Below are 20,733 nucleotides of genomic sequence, written 5' to 3'. Positions count from 1 at the left end.
CACAGTAATTTCTTGCAAGATGCATCCACGAAGGCAAAAGAAACAAAAGCAAAAATGAACTATTGGGACTTCATCAAGATAAGAAGCTTTTGCACAGCAAAGGATACAGTCAACAAAACTAAAAGACAACCTACAGAATGGGAGAAGATATTTGCAAATGACATATCAGATAAAGGGTTAGTTTCCAAAATCTATAAAGAACTTATTAAACTCAACACCAAAGAAACAAACAATCCAATCATGAAATGGGCAAAAGACATGAAGAGAAATCTCACAGAGGAAGACATGGACATGGCCAACAAGCACATGAGAAAATGCTCTGCATCACTTGCCATCAGGGAAATACAAATCAAAACCACAATGAGATACCACCTCACACCAGTGAGAATGGGGAAAATTAACAAGGCAGGAAACCACAAATGTTGGAGAGGATGCGGAGAAAAGGGAACCCTCTTACACTGTTGGTGGGAATGTGAACTGGTGCAGCCACTCTGGAAAACTGTGTGGAGGTTCCTCAAAGAGTTAAAAATAGACCTGCCCTACGACCCAGCAATTGCACTGTTGGGGATTTACCCCAAAGATTCAGATGCAATGAAACGTCGGGACACCTGCACCCCGATGTTTCTATCAGCAATGGCCACAATAGCCAAACTGTGGAAGGAGCCTCGGTGTCCATCGAAAGATGAATGGATAAAGAAGATGTGGTTTATGTATACAATGGAATATTACTCAGCCATTAGAAACGACAAATACCCACCATTTGCTTCAACGTGGATGGAACTGGAGGGTATTATGCTGAGTGAAATAAGTCAATCGGAGAAGGACAAACAGTGTATGTTCTCATTCATTTGGGGAATATGAATAATAGTGAAAGGGAATATAAAGGAAGGGAAAAGAAATGTTGGGAAATATCAGGAAGGGAGACAGAACATAAAGACTCCTAACTCGGGGAAACGAGCTAGGGGTGGTGGAAGGGGAGGAGGGCGGGTGTTGGAGGGGAATGGGTGACGGGCACTGAGGTGGACACTTGACGGGATGAGCACTGGGTGTTTTTCTGTATGTTAGTAAATTGAACACCAATAAAAATTAATTTAAAAAAAATTTATGTGGTTGAATTTACCACAGTAAATTCTTCACCTACCAAGTGTTGCACATCACTACTTAATGTGGCAAGAAGAAAGAGTTTCAAAAGGACTCATAACCCTTACAAAATCAGCATAGTGACACATAAAATCAAAGGAAAGGTTCGTGACTCTCAGCTAAATATTGAGTAGAAAATAAATATTTTGATAATTTGGGTGCATGTGAGGGGATTGGGAGTGTTTTAGCTATCATCTCATCTTTGAAGAGCATACATTTGAGAGGTAAAATGCAATCACAGATGAGGAGGATGAAAAACTTAATCTGGCCTGTGGACTGACCAACACATCTTGGACATGCTGCCAAATCTGGACAGTTTGAATCTCTGAGTACCCAATGCAGTGGCTGATGCCAGGTAAGTCAGTGTTATGGGCAAGGACTCAGAAAATACAGTAAATGGGAATATTTTTACGATATTTTACCTGTATTTTTATTAACTATAAGTTCTTACTGCAATTAGATTAATTAAAAGCATAGATTAATATATGTCTTATAATTACTAACTTGAATATTTTCTTTCACCTGATTAAGTTGACTGAATTTTGTAGTCGTAAAAGTATGTAGTATTTTATAGTTAAAAGTTTACATTTTTAGTGACAAGTAAATATTAAGGCAAAGTTAACATGATCACATCTTACACATGAACATTAATTGCATTTGTTTACTGACTTTAGCCAAGCGTTTTCACAGAGTTTATTTTCTACTTACTTATGACGTGCATAAAAGAGGAATTATGCTCCTATCAGAGCTGAGACAGAGAACTTAATGAACTTGCCTAGAGCCACACAACTAGTTAGACTATCTGGTACTATACTCACATCTTCTCACAAAAGGTTGTGCCTTCTTTACTCATTTAAACTGTATGGACTTGGGATCCCTGGGTGGCGCAACGGTTTGGCGCCTGCCTTTGGCCCAGGGCGGGATCCTGGAGACCCGGGATCGAATCCCACATCAGGCTCCCGGTGCATGGAGCCTGCTTCTTCCTCAGCCTGTGTCTCTGCCTCTCTCTCTCTCTCTCTCTCTGTGACTATCATAAAAAATAAATAAATAAAAATAAATAAATAAATAAATAAAATAAACTGTATGGACTTGTATGCTGAGACTGGAAAAATTACAACTATCCTAATAACAATAATCAAATGTGAAAGTGTACAGAAAATATGTGATTTCTAAATGAATCATTAATTTCAAAAGAAAATACCAACCTACAGTGATTGCATTACAGTTACGGTTATTAAAAAGCATCAGTCCAAATATAGGCATAATAACACTGTATGGAATGTTTGGTCTCTATTGTGATTTTAAATTTATAGGTCTTCATTCCTTTTCTTTCTAACCAGAATATTCTATATCTTAGTAACACTGTTACTGAAATAATGCTGATAGATAAAATAGATGGGGAGATTTGACTTTATTCTCTAGAATAATTTAAATAGCAAAAGACTTCTTTAAAATTTAGATAGACCTTGATCTAGTGCATTTATGGAAATAGAGTGCTAACAAATTTTGCAGTTTCTTGTACTTTGTTGAACTCAGAGTCAATGTCTATTGTCTATTCTTTTCCAGTATCTTCTCTAAATCTTTACATTGGTCATGAATTTTATCAAATTTATTTAGCTACAGTTAAATATTCTTTATCATGGGTCTGACTGACATTTGTGTTTTCTTTCTCTTTTTTCATCATTGTACTCCTCACATGTTGGTCTATTTTACTGCCCATTTCAAATAGTCACTCTGGGTTTTATTAACAATTTTAATTGTAAAAAAAAAGAAAAAAACATTGGAAAAAAACTTTCCTGACATGGTCTTGGCAATAATTTTTTGGATCTGACATCAAAAGCACAGGCAACAAAAGTAAAAATAGACAAGTGGGATTATAGCAAAATTAAAAGCTTCTGCACGGCAAAGAAAAAAATCAACAAAATGAAAAAGCAGCCTAAGGAATGGGAATAGGTATTTGCAAACCATGTATCTAATAAGAGGTTAATACTCTAAATATCCAAGGAACTCATACAATAACAAAAATACAAATAACCCAAATAAAACATTGGCAGAGGGGGGTTTTCATGTCTATGTGGCTTCTCCATACAAATGCCTATTAAATTTGGAAAAATGGGGATCCCTGGGTGGCGCAGCGGTTTAGTGCCTGTCTTTGGCCCGGGGCGCGATCCTGGAGACCCGGGATCGAATCCCACATCGGGCTCCCGGTGCATGGAGCCTGCTTCTCCCTCTGCCTGTGTCTCTGCCTCTCTCTCTCTGTGTGACTATCATAAATAAATAAAATTTAAAAAAATTTATAAATTTGGAAAAACAAACAAACAAACATGAGCAAATATCCTAAATAGATACTTCTCAAAAGAAGAAATTCAAATAGCTAACAGGTACTTGAAAAAGTTCTCAACATCTTTCAACACCAGAGAAATGCAAATCAAAGCCACAATGAGATACCACCTCACACCTGCTAGGATGGCTTTTAGTCAAAAGACAAATGATAAAAAGTGTAAGGATGTGGAGGAAAGAAACCCTTGTTCTTTTAGTGGGAATGTAAATTGGTGCAGCCAATATGGAAAACAGTATGAAGGTTCTCAAAATATTAAAAATAGAACTGCCATAAGATCCAGCAATTCAACCTCTGTATTTGAAAGTTATTGAAATAGGATCACAGAGAGATCTGCCCTCCTATGTTCTTTGCAGAATTATTCACAGTAACCAAGCTATGAAAACAACCTAAATGTTCATTGATGGATGAAGGGCTAAAGAAAATGTGAGATATACACACATGCAGAGGACTATTATTCAACCTTAAAAACAAAGAAATCTGCCATTCGTATCAACATGGATGGAACTAAAAGAAATTATGCTAAGCAGGGACGCCTGGGTGGCTCAGTGTTGGAGCATCTGCCTTTGGCTCAGGTCATGATCCCTGGGTCCTGGGATCCTGTTTCTCCTTCTGCCTATGTCTCTGCCTCTCTCTGTGTGTCTCTCATGAATAAATAAAATCTTAAAAAAAAAAAAAAGAAATTACACTAAGCAAAATAAGACACAGAAGGAGAAATACCACATGATCTCCCTTATATATGCAATCTAAAATAGTGAAACTCACAAAAGCACGGAGACTAAGGGGTTGGGGAGAGGAGAAAACAGGTTGATATAAGCCAAAGGTACAAAGTTTCAGTTTTGCAAGAGAAATAATTTTTGGAGATCTAATGTACCACTTAGTGATAATAATGAATAATACTGTATTCCTTACTTGTCATTTGTTAAGATGATATATCTTGAATTAAATCTCTACCCTACCACAAAATGGTAACTATGGAGAGATAATAGATATGTTAATTAGCTTGGTTGTAGTGATCATTCCACAATGTATACGTATATCAAAACATCAATTTGTATGTCTTAAATGTAAACAATTTTGGGGGGCACCTGGGTGGCTCATTGGTTAAGTGTCCCACGCTTGATTTTGGCTCAGGCCACAATCTCAGGGTCATGAGATCAAGCCCCGTTTTGAACCCTGCTTAAGATTCTCTCTTACCACATGAGAGACTCCTAACTCTGGGAAACAAACAAGGGGTGGTGGGAAAGGGAGGTGGGTGGGTGTGGAGGTGACTGGGTGATGGGCACTGAGGGGGGCACTTGATGGGATGAGCAATGGGTGTTATGCTGTATGTTGGCAAATTGAACTCCAATAAAAAAATAAAAATAAAAAATAAATTTTAAAAAAAGATTCTCTCTTACCCTCTGCCTCTGCCCCTGACCCACTCTCTCTCTCAAAAAAAAATTAAATTAAATGTATACAATTTTTATATATCAAATATGTCTCAGTAAAACAGTTAAAAAATAAAATAAGTTATTTCAAGGAATCTTGGTCAGATATGTGTTCCCCAGGAATGCAAATACCAGCTATTCTTGAGAAAGGATAGAAATGAACCAATGAAAAGAACTGAAAGTCCTGAAATTACAAATAATTCCTACCCCTTTATTTAATCCAAAATTATCTCCAGGGTCTTTTTGATACCCATCCCCTCCATTTTCCTTTCTCTCTATAAATAGCAAGTCTATTTATTATTATCTCTTCCCTCCTTTTCCCTCTGTGGTTTGCTCGCTACCACCATTGCTATAACATCTGTATTCCTACTTCTTTTCTCCTCTATATCCTTGAAGCCCGAAATACCTATGCAGTTTTCAGGTTTCTTCTCTCTCCTTCACATCTATTCCTTATTTTTTTCTCTGTCTCCTGCTGATTCTATAGCAGCCTTGGATTTCCTTCAGAAAATCTGAACTTTTGAGACAGAGACAGACCACTAGAGTTCCTTTTGTTCAGGAAATAATGGTTCAGAATGTATGGTATGTGACTGTCAAGAAAGCTACCTCTGGCTCTTGGATGTTTTTGTGATTGCTGCTGTTTCTTTTTCACCAGAGATATTTTATTTTCTTTGTCTTCTTTCTGTCTACATTCAGAATGATTAAAGATGCTTATAGTTACTGAAACACCAGTCTCTAGATGATTTCAATTTTACTAAAAAAACAAGAGATGACAAGAGTTAACTAGAATGGTTAACTAGAATGCCTAAATTGTGGAATGCTTGATTATGCTTCCTGTTGAATATTACTAAATACCCTAGTCCACTACTCTGATGTCTCAAAAAGCATCAAGGTCTTTACCCTGGATTTCAATTCAAATTATGTTCCTCTATGTACATACATGTAAGTGGCCTACTAATCATATATATCCTGGAGATCTTATAAATTATTGCTATTTATGACAATACTTAGTGGCTAATGGTGCAAGTTCAAAATTGGTGCAACTTTTCTAGATGGATATTTGGCAATATTTATCTTGAACCTTAGCAACATTCATAAACTTTCCCCAGCATTTGCACATCTAGGAATTATAGAACTAATCGAAAAAATATATAAAGAATGATGTGCCTAAAAGTCTATCACATGTATTTTGTAAAAGTTAGAACATTATAACCCAACATTAGTTGGATGTATTTTGATACACCCATAAAATAGGATGCCATGCAACTATTAAAATTCACATACTTAAAGGATAGAAAATGCTAATAAGAGAAAAATAGAGTGTATAAAGCAATATAGACAATATGGTCTAAATTTGGTATAATATATGCATATACATATACACAAGTAGTTGTGTATATTATATAACATGTATATGTTATATGGAAGATTTATGGTATATACATCAAAATGTTTATAATGGCTAACTCTGGCAAGTAGGAGTATGGGTGTCTAAATTTTCTTATTTTTACTTTGATATAATTTCCTGCATTGTCTATAATCAAAATTTATTATTTTAGGGTCATAAAATAATATGTAGCATATTTTAAATTTCCTACTGAAATGTATTCCTATCATACACCTCTTTCTCCTAAAAACCAAAATGCAGGGAAATGACCTTGAGAGTTCCAGTTTATGGCTTTTTCTCAATCAAGGTTTTCACATTTTGTTGTTCCAATTATTTTAACTTTCTTTGAAATCTTATATGCACAAACTTATTTGAAATATTGCCTTCACTCATATGATCAGTGCTTTGAAAGGGAAAACCCAAATTATTGCAGAATTTAGGATTTTTCCAGCAATTTCAATTATTGGGATTGCTCAGATCATTGGCACACAAATCTATAATTATTCACAATAGATGAAATATTTGTAAAATGAAAATGCCATCTATAGGCATGCCCCCGAATGTGACTTGGAAGTCTCTGAAATACCCATTAAACTATCTTCTTATTAATATCCTCACTTCCACTACTTTAGTTCAGGCTCTGATTATCTCATGCCTTAGTCTCCTAAATCATTCCCCAGTTTGCATCAGATTAGGAAAGCTACCTTTCCTCTAATTTGAAAAGGATCATTTCGGGATGCCTGGGCGGTTCAGCTTCTGCCTTTGGCTCAGGGCTCAGGGCTCAGGGCATGATCCCTGTCCAGGGATCGAGTCCCACATCGGGCTCTATGTGGGGAGCCTTTCTCTCTCTCTCATTAATAAATAAAATCTTTTTAAAAAAAGCATCATTTCTGGAAAATGGCAATAAATGAAGAGAAAAAATAGCCAAACTTCTTTCCGTGACAGATACGTTACACTCTCTCACGTTTCAAATAAGAGCAATAGACTCAGACTTTGCTACTTGAAATATCACTCCAAACCTTGGTGGCTTAAAACAACAATCATTTATTAGCTGGCAGGTTTGGTGAGATTGGCCATTTGGGCTGGGCCCAGCTGGACAGTTTTTCTGCCTGTCTCAGCTAAGGCTTATTCACTCATCAACTGTCAGCAAGGCTGGGGCTGGATGGTCTAGGATGGACACATCTGTTGGGCACTTGGTAGGCTGTCGGCCAGAGAGGCTCTTCCATATGGCCTCTACAACAGGGTAGTTCAGGTTTGCTTATATGGTAGGAGTAAAAAAAAAAAAAAAAAAAAGAGAGAGAGAGAGAGAGAAAGAAAAAAAGTTGCAAAGCCTCCTGAGACTAGGCTCAAAATCTCACAATATCCCTTCTGCACTGTCACAAGGTTGATCTAAATTCAAGGGAAGAAGAAACAGACCCACTTTTTGAGGGCAGGAGCTAAAATGAATCTTTGGCCATCTTTCATCAACCATACTAAGTGATGAGCCTTACTAATATACATTAAAAAGTAAGGAAGTGTCAAATAACAAAACAAAAAAAATTAGTAATGGATTTGATGTTCTTTATTCAAGAAGAAACAATCCATGGATTGGGGGAGTACAATGTCTCCCAAGCAGTGAAACACTCTTCCCAAGGTATTTTGGGCAAGCTCAGGTTTTATAGAGCCTTAGAAGAAGCAACATGGAAGCAACACAGAATTGGCCAGGAGGTCAGAGATTTCCTTATAAGGCCAGCAGGTCCCATTTTTCTAGAGTAAGGTAAGCCAGCTAAAGCTGAGTTGGAGGATTCTGTATATTAGGTTTCCTCGACAGATGTTTCTTGTAAGAGCAGGCTGAATTAGGTTTACATTTGTGACATGAGCTGTGCCCCTAGGGCAGTCTCCATTTTGTGGGTCTCAATATATAAATTAACTTTATTTGAAGCAAAGAAAGTCACACTCTTAGCTACACAATCATACTCTAATGGTGACCCAACAGTTACTCATTAACTCTTTTTTTTAAGATTTTATTTATTTATTCATGAGAGACACAGAGAGGCATAGGCAGAGGGAGAACCAGGACTTGGCTCAAAATCTCACAATATCCCTTCTGCACTGTCACAAGGTTGATCTAAATTCAAGGGAAGAAGAAACAGACCCTGATGCAGAACTCGATCCCAGGATCCCAGGATCCCAGGATCGCGACCTGAGCCAAAGGCAGATGCTCAACCACTGAGACACCCAGGTGCCCTCATTAACTCTTATGTTTTCTCAGAAGCATTCATCTGGTGAGCCCTCTCCTCTAATCATCCCACCCTATGCCTGTGATTCTGATGCTCTTTTTCTATGTTCAGCCTTTTACTTCCTGACACAGTCTAAGGGTTCTGATTGGTTGGGTAGCCTCAATCCATATAGAATGCACCAATCAGGCAGATCACACTAGACCACCTTCATATGGCACTGGCTGCTTAAAGATTTCTGATTCTCAAAGAGGAGAGACTCAGCAAGAAATCCTTGCGGAGAGAAAGCCAGAATCTCCTATTGATATTATGCTTTCACTTATTCAGCCAGAACAATTCTAACCCATCCTTCTAAACTAGGTTGAAACCTACCAGAACTCTATTCATTGTAAAGGTTCCCAATATCCATTGGCAAAATCAGTGTCTTCCTCCACCGTGGTCTTGGGGTTATCTCAATTTGTGGACTAGTTACATTTAATAGTAATATAGTGGACAGAGTGCTGGGAAGGGTGAGGAAGGTTGTAGAAACATTTCTGGTAGGTAAAATGGGCTCAGATTGAAATTTTCTGGAAGGTTGCCTCTTGTAAATGAAGTTTACCTTTAAAGGCCTAAAAGTAGAGTATTGACTTAGCCTCATAGTTTTTGAAATGCTGACAGAAGGCAAGTCCTATTACACTGTTGAATGAAACAATGAGGCCACTGGACTGAGGAGGCCTAAGATTTGTTTCCCTCTCTCTTTTTATCCCCTTTCCATAACATTCATCTATTTTATTCCTAATTTCCACATATGAGTGAAATCGTATAGTATTTGTCTTTCTCTGACTTGTTTCACTTAGCATAATACCCTCTAGCCCTCTATCCACGTCGTTGCAAATGGCAAGATCTCATTCTTTCTGATGGCTAAGTAATATTCCATTGTGTATAAATACCACCTCTCCTTAATCCATTCATCAATGGGCACAGGCTCTTTCCATTGTTTAGCTATTGCTGATAATGCTGCTATAAACATCAGGGTGCAGATATTCCTTCAGTCTGTATTTCTGTACCCTTTGGGTAAATACCTGGTAGTATAATTGCTAGGTCATAGGGTAGTTCTATTTTTAACTTTTTGGGAACCTCCATACTGTTTTCTAGACTGTTGCAAATAGGCATTTATTTGGGCAACGAAGGAGACACAGAGTCAGGTAGAAACCTGAGTTGCTATCTGTGGAAGTGGGGTTATAAAGGCTAAAGGTTACAAGTGTAGCTCTTAATCAGGTCCCTTATGAAAAACAGAGACTGAAAGCAGGTAAATGGGGATTGGCTGAGTTAATACGTTAGTCAAATTGCATTGGCTCCTTTCAAAGCGAAGAATGCAAATGATTGAGGTGTCATGGTGAGGAGCGAGTTAAGCCCACGCTGAGGATTTGCAGCTGGCAAAAACTCATGGTTCCTCCAAAGAGGAGGTGCATAAATTTCTCCTCCCTTACCATCCCACCTCTAATCCCATTTTAAAAGAGACTCTCTTAGCTAGGCTTTCTTGCTCTATTTTGAAATCTCCTTTGACATACTCAGTAGAGTAGCTTTGCTAGAGTCAGAAAACTCCTCTTTAAGAAGTTAATATTGTTGAGGGGGAAAAATTTTCCCTTCTACTCTTCAAGGTTATGTGGTCTGGTTAAATTGACACGAATAACAGAGAAAAGCTATTTAAATTAGGTTTGTAGGTACCAGAGCCCTGAAAAAGGCAGCCAGACAATTGAGGCTTATAGACCTTATAGGGGCCTGGGCCTTCAAAGTGGGGAAAAGGCAATTTATGAGGTGAAAAGAAATGTTTGTTAATCAGGGGTAGCCCTGTCAAGTGGTTAAGTCTCTCCAAGGAAGTTATCACTGGTAAAAGCTTTCTTCCTGGTACAGGCCCCCTCTCTGATGTAAAATTACCCTTACAAAAGGGCAACTTCTGTTTTCAGAGCTTTTCCTGTGTCTATGGTTTCCTAAAATAATCAGCTCAGAATAACCCATATGCTGAAGAATACTATGCATAGCATAATACCTTATGTTATTGCAACTTTTATCAGGACTTTTGGCTAGACCTCTGTCTCCACTATATTCTGATTATTTGGCCTTATTTAAAAGTTTATCGAGCAATGTTTAAACTTGCTCAATGATTTCAAGAATTATAATGGGCTAAATCTCTAAAGATGTAACTGCAATTGGTAGAAATCAAAAATATAAATTTCTTGGTTTGTTACTATCTTTCTATGTAGAACGGAGCCCCCTCTACCTACACTCACCCTCAGAACAGGAATTTTACTGATTTGTCCTTCCTCTGGTACTCTCTGAAGAGGGAGAAGGCAAGCTGAGGACAAAGCACAAGCTGACACCCCGAAATCCATGCCCCACACCCAGGTGAGATATATGTGACATTCCTCAAGTACTCCTCACTGCCCTAAAGCTAAGGGAAAGAAAAACAAATGGTTAACTTACAGAGATCACAGTCCTGCAAGACATAAGTCTCCCTCAGTTTACAAATGTCTTAGTGGTTTACAAGAAAAAAACATTCTTATCAACAACCTAACTTCCAGAAGGAAATGTAAATAAAATTAAATGTCCTTATAACCTGCAGTCCATTGTCATACTCAAGGCAGGCAGAGTCGAATGTACCTCCAGGAAGCTCCCAACTGTCTTCATGTTAATGCCTTACTAGAGGGAAAAACAATCTTGACGTGGCAAGGCCTCCAGTATCTTGTAGGTCCTCTCTAGCACATGAAAAATTCTTTTGAAAATCTCCCTCTTTCCTTACCTCCCCCAGCTCCCAATATATAATCAGACACCCCTCACAACCTCAGTGCAGAAGCTCTTCCTGCCATGGGTCCTGTTCCTGTGCTTTAATAAAACCACCATTCTAACCAAAGGTGTTTCAAGAATTCTTTCTTGGCCCTGGGCTCCAGGCCTCACCCCACCAAACCTCACCTACATTCCAAAACTCCATCACTCCCTAGATCAAATAATGGTGTCAGCACTTATGATGACCTAAATTGCACAATATCTAAGCCCTAAATACCCACTCTGACCTCCAAACACCCATTCCATCACCAAGATTTAACCTCTACGTATTCCTTGAGCTTTATCTTTTAAAAGTTCAGACTTTTATTGTCTGATTTCCCAAACTTCTTTTCCATAAGCTCCAGTCTCGCCAGATTTGTCTTTCTAAAATATAGATGGGATCATGCCAATCCTTTAGTTGTAACAGGTTGCTGACCTTCCACTGCCCTCAAGGTAAAGTTTAAGCTCCTTAGCCTGATCTTTAAGGCCCATCACAAAAGTGTCCTACTTCTCTAACTCCTGTCCCAACCCAGCCAATCCTTTTTTTTTTTTTTTTAAGATTTTATTTATTTGATAGAGAATGAGAGCCAGAGAGGTCACAGAGGGAGAGGGTGGGGGGGGAAGCTGACTCACTGCTGAGCAGAGAGCCGGACTTGGGGCTCCATCCCAGGACCCTGAGATCACGACCTTAGCAGAAGGCAGACACAACCAACTGAGCTACCCAGGTGCCCCAGCCTAGGCAATCCTTAATCAAAAGTCTGAGCTTTTAACTCTGGCCTGAAGATTTTGATGGCCTGGGTGGATTCTATTTTTAATGAAATGACTTAACGATCTTACCCCTTCCGGTATCCAGATTTTGCCTAATGCCATCAAATCTGACCAACAGAGAAAGCAAGGTTTCCACCCCTGATCATAACAAATTTTTGGAATAACCAAATTAATCTGTATCCTTTTGACTAGCTCACTGACGCAATAGTTTCCGAGCTCATTTTAAAGAAATTGTTTGCACTGGTTCATGGCTACAAAAGTGACTGTAAGTAATAAAGCCAGAGAGGGAACCCCGCGCCTGCTTTCCTCTCAGGAGGCTATGCAATGCTCGGAAGTGACCGACAGGAGGCGCTGTATCCCCTCCTCCTCTGCATCTCCAGCATTCTCTGCACACAAGGCTACGAGTCCTGAACTTACTTTCAGCAAAACAAATAAGCTACAGGGGAACTTGAAAAATGTAAAAACCTGTGGGATGACAGTGCAGGAGTCAGAGGCAGGGCCAACTTCATGGATAGGTGACCTGTGTAGGGGCAAGGGCCGAGCCCCATGTTAGAGACCAGCCTGTTCCTGGATTAAGGCTCTGCTATTCTGTCCTGAAATTCTTGGTATTTTTTAACAGGAGCCCCACATGTTCATTTTGCACAAGGCCCCACAAATTATATAGCCATTTCTGGTCAAAAGACTTGAAGCTTGGCACTTTCAGCCACAGTTAGCCTTTCCTATGGAAAGATGTGATGTTGAATTTTCATCAACTTTTTTTGTTGTTGTTAATACAGGTGTAGTCATAAAATCTTTCAATCCCATTTCCCCCTAAAATTGATTAGAAGATATTCTGCCCATGTCCACTTCATTTTAGGACTTGCTAACCCTAGGCAGCTGATTTTCTCTGATTCCTTCAGTAAGCAAGAGGATCCAGGAGGGATTTAATTACCTCCATTTGTTTCCTATGTGCTTATTTTCCCGTTCTCCCTGTTTTTGGCAATACTATTTTCCAGTATTTTACAACAGCCGTGATGGAATCAGCTTCATTGTTGGGAGCTGGTTTTGAGTGTTTGGCCTAAAGATCCAGGTAGAGAGGTTGGTGCCTTCAGCCCAACAGCTTAGAGGTACTTAACCCTTCAACCGAGAGTCTGTGAGGCCATTGTTACTTGGGTCTCTGTGGTAGGTTCCTGAAGCTGAAATTAGTCATGTTGGTTCTCCACAGTATTTTATTTCCCATTGTCCTGTTTGTCGCAGAACAAGGCTTTGAGAGGGTTCAACATACTTTAGCAAATAAATAAGGCAGCTCCTGAATAGAGACCTGGTTGCAAGGGTAAACTACCCAGTGGCCTCCAGACCAGCTGATGAAGGTGTCGAAGGGACGGGTTATGGCTCTAAATTCTCACCTTAAAATTCTAACATAAACTCTGTAGGGATGACTAGATGAACTTAAATGGAACTGAAAATTGCCTGTTGCTGCAACATCAGTTAAGGAACAGACACAAAGTCCTCATAATACGTGCCATGTAGCAGAGGAAACAGTGTCACTAAGCAATCTGAGAATCACACAATGCATATGAAGCCAGTAGAAAAATTGTTCTGTAGGGGTTGTAAATGATATTCAAGTATACTTATCTCCTTAAATCTCTTCAAACTGTATGCACAATTGGCGTATGATTAAATTGCTATTGATGCAATTTGGTAAAATGGGAGATAAGAAACAAATCATAGAATGCCATCACCCCATAACCTAGCAAGATGAACAAAACCTAGATGAAACCAGCGACAAAGTTCAACAAGAACCAGATAAGAGAAAAACTATAACTCTGTATCATAAATTTTAAAAGATGACAGCCAAGAGAATAACACAGGCAGGTTAGTGAGGGCTCCTCTACTCACCCTCACCATCCACAAACATAACTGTCGAGTCAGAAAAGTCCTGAGGCTTCCATTTATGCCTTCTTCTAACTATGGAGAGAAATAGACTAAGTGAATACTTCCTCCTGATGGGGTAGGGTGAAGTGGGGAAGTAGAAAAAGCTCCTAGGTGAAATGAACAAAGGAAAACACCTGAGCTGAGTCTCTGAGGGAACACAATCTCTGGGCTTCCATGAGCAGCCTGAGAAAGAATCTACGTCATGCAGATACTCTCCCACAGGGTGAAATAAATTCTTCCATAAGTGAAGATTGAACACAATCTCAGAGGAGATGGCTAAAGCTCATTTTTCCAATAAAGGCTGCAAACAGCTTCGTCAAAGTTGTTCCCACATTCTAGATACAGGAAAATGGTTAGAACTTTTCTCAGTCTTCAACTATAATTCAGAGGCAAGATAGATTAATGAACTAATTTAAGGCAAAATAGGAGATTTATATTTGAATGTATAATACATATTACTAGAAATTATAACCCTTCAATCTCCATCAAGCTGAAAGCTCCTCTTAACCTAGTCGTGAGATTCAAAGAGTAAAAAGTGCCCGTTGGGGAAGATCATGGAAAAGATGAGACTGCAGATATGACCCATGAGCAGGACTTGGGTACTCAGAGGCCCTTCACCACCCTCTGCTATCCTCGAAAGATGAATTCCATTTGCCTTTCTCACTCCTGGAAGCTGCATAGGCTTGAGGACACAGCCTTGAGATAGTGACGTGGTGTTAGGAATATCTGCATGGTATACATGAGTGAACCTAGTTATGGTCTCTAAACTTCTAAGGTTCATTGGGTGGGTTCGGAGATCCATTCATCTTGCTGCCACCTCATAAGTTCCATTTGCTTATACCATCAACCTGGAATGACTTCTTTCTTTGGTCTCTTTCTGCCCTTGAAATAGGGAGTGGCTGGTTTCAGATTATACCAGGGAAGATCCCTGGACCATTACATGCCAATATTGCCCTAAAACTCAAGACAAGAACCAATTCCCTTGTAAATAGTGGCCATGAAGAATTCCCATGGGAGATCTAGAAGTAAGAGAGATAAGTGAAAAGTAAGAATAAGAAAATGGATCAGGGAAAGTGAGCATTAAAAAGAAAGTGGGCAGGGATGCCTGGGTGGCTCAGTGGTTGAGTGTCTGCCTTCGGCTCAGGGCGTGTTCCTGGAGTTCCGGGATCGAGTCCCACATCGGGCTTCCTGCATGGAGCCTGCTTCTGCCTCAGCCTATGTCTCTGCCTCTCTGTGTCTCTCATGAATAAATAAATAAAATCTTAAAAAAAAAAAAAAGAAAGTGGGCAGAGAAGAGATGAAGGGAATGAAATTTCCAAGGTACATTGCTGAAGGTAGATGGTAGGTTTGCCTGGACAACCACAGCAAGGCTAAGTTAAGAGGAAGTTATATAGGGCAGTGTTTGAGTGCCAATCTATCAGGAAATGTAACAAAATGCAGAAAACCACTCAGAACTCCTTTTCCAGATAACTATGTGTGATTAGAGGGAATCTTTTAATAATTAACTTGGAGTGGAATCTAAAAGCCTCTAAGAGGGCAGCCCCGGTGGCCTAGCGGTTTAGCGCTGCCTTCAGCCCGGGGTGTGGTCCTGGAGACCTGGGATCGAGTCCCATGTCAAGCTCCTCTACCCACGTCTCTTCCTCTCTCTCTCTCTGTCTGTCATAAATAAATAAAAAAATATTTTTAAAAATAGATAAAAAAAATAAAAGCCTCTAAGAGATGGTCCTCAAGGAGATGGGATCAGGTTAAAAGTGTGACTGAAAATTTGGGGTCAGGCTAGGAGGGGAGGGACAGAGAGGAGGGGCTGAGAACTAACAAGCAAACAAGTGGCTTTTCACTTTCTCAGCTTGAAAGTGAAATTCAAAATCTCCAGCTAAACTGTCAAATTCTGCCTGAACTGCATCAAGAACATATAATAACATTTTGCAGAAAATTATTAGAGGGAAGCTACCACTTACAAAGGAAAAGAGAAAAAAACCTTCCCAAACTGTCTGAAAACACCAGCTGTATAAACCGGAAGCACAATTTCTATAGGGAGATGGCTGAAGACCTGGGGAAAGACTTGGGAAGAATGACTTCCTTCTATCAAGGGCAGATTATCGCCAGTGAGAAAACACCCTAGACAGTTTAGGCTTTATCCTGGGATCATGTCCAAATTCCTCTCTCCATATAAGGGAAGGATTCGCATGAGTCCAAACAACATGGTTCCATAGGGTCATAGACCTGGTGTGTGTGGGATGGCTTTTGCCTAATTGCTGAACTCCTTGCTGCCGCCAGGAAGCCACGGGACAGGGACCCAAAGTTGCAGTTGAAGCCAAGACAATATAGTTCAGAAGTATATAATTGAAAAATGAGAATCTGATAAAGAAATAAGAGCAAGGAGAAGTGTGTTGAAAGAACAAGCAGGAGGTAAGAAAGGCAACCCTGGCATTTATCTGTCGTCCACAGCTAACTTTTTGGTGGACGCTCATTTTCATCTCATCTGCTCAGAGTTCCCTTGACCACCATTATCTAAAGCAGCTCCCATCCACTTCTTAAGTCAATATCCTAGATGTTTTTCTTTCCTCTTCTTAAGTCAATATCCTAGATGTTTCTTTCTTTGCTCTTATTATAGTTTTTATGTATTGGTTATTTTCTTGTTGATTATCTATTTCTCTCTCAAAATTGTGAGCCCTCTGGGGTCAGAGACTATGCCTGATTTGTTTACTCCTATTCTCACAGATCCCAGAACAGGTGTGGTCCCCAACAAGTATTTCTTGATAAATGGTTGAGTCAGGGCTTATGGTCTTAAGAAGGCAATCCTAAGAGACTTGTGGTCCAAATTAGGACAGTATCTCACTTCTCTTTCTCTCTCCATAGTGTCTAGACCCTCAGTAGCTGGTACCTTGCAAGTACTTAACAAATATTTTTGAATGAAATAATAAATGAAGCTGTTTGTAACCTAAAAAAAAAAAATCAATGTATCTCTCACATTAAGAACCTTATATGAATAAATCAGTAGCCTTGTTTTTTTGTTTTTTTACAATTGGGTAGGTTCACATGTTTATTTTCCAAATCAGGGTTTTTTTATAATGGATTCAAACACTACTTTCTTTATATTCCCTTTGGTAGTATGCCACAATAATGTAGTTTATTCCTGTCTTAAGTTTTCTAGGCAGTTTCTGAGCAAACACTCAATGAATCCCGTTTCTCAACCAGATGATACTTGATCAATAAAACTGTGAATACAACTGTGAAAGACATGCTGTCTTTAAAAATGAAATCAGGAGAAGCTCATATAGTTTCTCATTGACAGGCATATTTTGAACTCCCTAGACTCTGGGGGGGGGGGGGGAGCTAGTATCTATAAACTGGAAGAGAAGTTTATGACTTATTTTAAACTAGAAAAATCTAAATTTTTCTGACTTATTTCTGGTGTATTGGTTCATTCCTATTCTATGCTAGGCACTATGGAGAAATATATATATTTATATACATATATTATATATGTGTGTAAAATATACAGTTTCTTCCCCCAAGAAGCTGACCAAACATCAGAAAAGATAGCAATTCAAACAACCCTATTAAATGCCACAAGAAGGCCAGCATGGTCTAAAGGAGAACTGGGAACATAGAGCAAGGAAAGGTAGGTCACAGCTGATTGAAATGAGTGAATGCCTTAAGGAGATGGTAGCATTTTTGGTGGGTCCTAAAATGGGCTTACTTCAAAAACGATTATGATATGAGTTACATGGAACACTTAAATGTGCTAATTGGATAGAACCAGCAATTCAAAAGGCCATTTTCAATATCCCTATGTGTTGTTATTAACGTCAAGGAAAGCTTACTGAGTAGTCAGAAGTTAAAAATTTAACGTGTATATATATAAACATATATATGAATAAATAATATACATATTAATATATAGTGTGTGAAATTAATGAGCTAAAAAACATAAGAAAATGACATTTAAAAAAAAGCATTTTGATGAGCAATATTTTCTCATAAGGCCAGTTTAAAATCCTAAAATTTTAACTTTGTAATTTAGTTCACTGCTCTTATTTTAAAACTGGGGGGGGGGGGGGGGGAAGGAGTGGGGGGGGGGTGGAGGTTGGGAAGATGAATCAACCTTCCCAGATTACTAACTGCAGACAGCCGACTCCACCCCACATTTCCTACTTTGATCTAGTTCTCTGGCCACCATGCTAAACTACCTTTCAAATAATCAAAGTATGGATTATCCTATTACAAGTCTACATGTATCTGCTTGCCAAATTTCGGATTTCACAGGAAACGAAATTAATAAAAATACATCTCTCCTATTCCACTCAAATAGATAGGGCAAGGTTGGCAGTGGGTAGTACACTTTTCAAGCTGTTATTGGCCAAAATTTTGTAATTGATCTAATTAATATTTTTGAGCACTTACTTTATGCCAGGAAGTGCTTTCAGCACCTTTTAAAATGCATCAACTCCTTTGATGATCACAGCAGCCCCATGAGGTTAGGCATTATTATTCATTATTCATTATTATTCATTATTATATATATATATATTATATTATATGGAGCCAAGTACACTTACAAACTTGCCCAAGATCACCCAAGTTGGTAAACAAAAGGGTTGGGGGTGGGGGGAGGCTTGAATCCACGCAGACCCTATGCCCTTAACCATTAAGTCACCAAGATAAAGCTTTGTAGAGGGGAGCCCAGCTCCACTGGTGATCCTGATCGGGCCTGCAGAGCCGGCAGCCTATTCAGGCCTGCATCTCCGCCACTGGCACAGGCCCTGGTACCTTCCAAGCCTGCTCCGTAGGTAGGCTTACTGGGATACACATGGCTTATTATTAATTTAATAGGGCTGACTCACTGACCAAAACTTAAAGCCAGGGGCACCTGGGTGCTCAGATCTTGAGTGCAGGGTGCTGGGTCCTGGGGTCCGGCCTGCCTGCCCGCCCCCCTCGCCCCCTGGATGGGCAGCCTGCTTCTCCCTCTCCAACGACTGCGCTCCCCGGCTCGCCCTCTCTCAAATAAATAAAATCTTAAAAACAACCGAAAGCCAATGTGACGTATTCTTTGCCTGGGGAAATCATCACGGACCCGGCAGCCATGGGAGTCTGGGGGTCGAGTCCAGTCCTAGAAACCAGAGATCCTCTCTCAGGAGCACCGGAAGTGAGGGGGGCGCGGGCCCGGGAGCCGGGGGACAACAGGAAGTGCAGCACCGGCCCAGGCACAGGTAGGGCCCGCAGACAGGCCGGCCCGCTGCGGTGGGGAGGACTGGCTTCCGGGGAGGGACAGCTTGTGGGGCGGACCGGGCCCGGGAGGAAGCGACGCTCAAGACTGCGGGGACGCTTGGGAGCGGCGGCAAGTACGCTCCGGACCTCTTGTCGGTGGGTTCGAAGTTCCCACTTTGTCCTTGGAAATTCTTTTCTTCAAGTGTCCCCACAGTCTCCTAGCCCCGGCGGGGTTCGGAGCCAGCCGCTGCCCTCGGGCCCCGCGGTGCACATCCCGCCGAGAGTGCGGCTCCCCTGGCCCCCCGGACGCGGGTGGGCGACGCAGGGCCCCGGGCTTGGGACTGAGCGCGAATTCACCGAGGGCGGCGGGGAGGGGCGGGAACGGGGGCCCGCGGGGCGCCGGCGAGCGGGGAGCCGGGAGGGAGCCGGGGAGGCCCAGGTGCTACCCCGCGGAAGACGGAGGAAGACGGGGCTGGCGCCCACCCAGGCGAAGGTCGGTGCTGGGCCACGAAGGTCACTAGGCCGTCCCTGCTGCTCACCAAGGAATTGGACCAGCCCCGAATCACCCCCTCGTCTCCGAGGTTCACGGACCAGGAAGGCCACGTCCGCTGCGAGAGAACTTGACCGAGGAAGCTGGAAGGGAAGGAACGGAGGATAAGAAGACACCCAGGAGTGGACCAGCGGGCTTTGCAGCCTGTGTGACAGACGCCTGCGCGACGGAAAGCCTGCAGCAACAGCCAGTGGAGTATTAGCGATGGTTTTAGGAAGAAAGACCCTCCGGAGAGTCTCGTTAGAGCAGAGGAGTTGGGAGAAAACCAAGCCGAAATGAAAATGAATTCAAGGGGATCCCCGGGTGGCCCAGCGGTTTAGCGCCGCCTGCAGCCCGGGGTGAGATCCTGGAGTCCCTGGATCAAGTCCCACGAGTCCCACGTAGGGCTCCCTGCAGGGAGCCTGCTTCTCCCTCTGCCTGTGTCTCTTCCTCTCTCTCTCTCTCTCTGTGTGTCTCATGAAAAAATAAATAAAATCTTTAAAAATAAAAGAATGCTCTGGCTTAATATTATTTTTTTAAATGAATTCCATTCAAGAGCTGGCATCTGAGAGACAGAACCGTCGTAAAACCCTTTTTACTTAAAATGTTAGGAACTGAAAAGAAAAAAAAAAGTCGAGAGGGGAAATTTTGCACTAACTACTTCAGATTATCCTATAGTTCTGTTAAAGAGTAACAACCTCTCAAGTAGTGATGATTTTTTAATTTTACGCGATAGGAATTTTGCTGTATGTATCATGGGATGCAATTAAAGCCATTCACCTGTCTGGAAGATGGAGTTGTGACTTCTTAAGGGATTTTGTAGAGCGTTTTACTTGGATGTCTGATGGAGAATAATAATTCAGTAAACTGAGAAATACAGCTAAAATTCCTTCACTTAAAAACTGCTAATAGTTGTTGATATCATAGAACATCAAAAAGAGAAAGGAAATGAGATTTCTTTGTGAAATAACAGATGACCAAGCAATATCTGTTTTGGTGTA

At 40.6% G+C, this 20,733-nt stretch overlaps 1 long non-coding RNA gene across 1 annotated transcript; it reads left to right on the top strand.

Annotated features, from left to right (window-relative positions):
• The first annotated feature begins 19,182 nt into the window (after positions 1-19,182).
• On the top strand, positions 19,183-20,245 carry LOC140598469 (uncharacterized). Its single transcript, XR_012000894.1, has 2 exons — positions 19,183-19,359; positions 19,747-20,245. It is a non-coding gene; the product is annotated as an uncharacterized lncRNA (long non-coding RNA).
• The last annotated feature ends 488 nt before the right edge of the window (positions 20,246-20,733 follow it).

Source organism: Vulpes vulpes, chromosome 4, assembly GCF_048418805.1.
Source record: "Vulpes vulpes isolate BD-2025 chromosome 4, VulVul3, whole genome shotgun sequence".
NCBI lineage: Eukaryota > Metazoa > Chordata > Mammalia > Carnivora > Canidae > Vulpes > Vulpes vulpes.
Note: the sequence above shows the minus strand (reverse complement) of the source record. Positions and strands in the feature narration are given on the sequence as shown.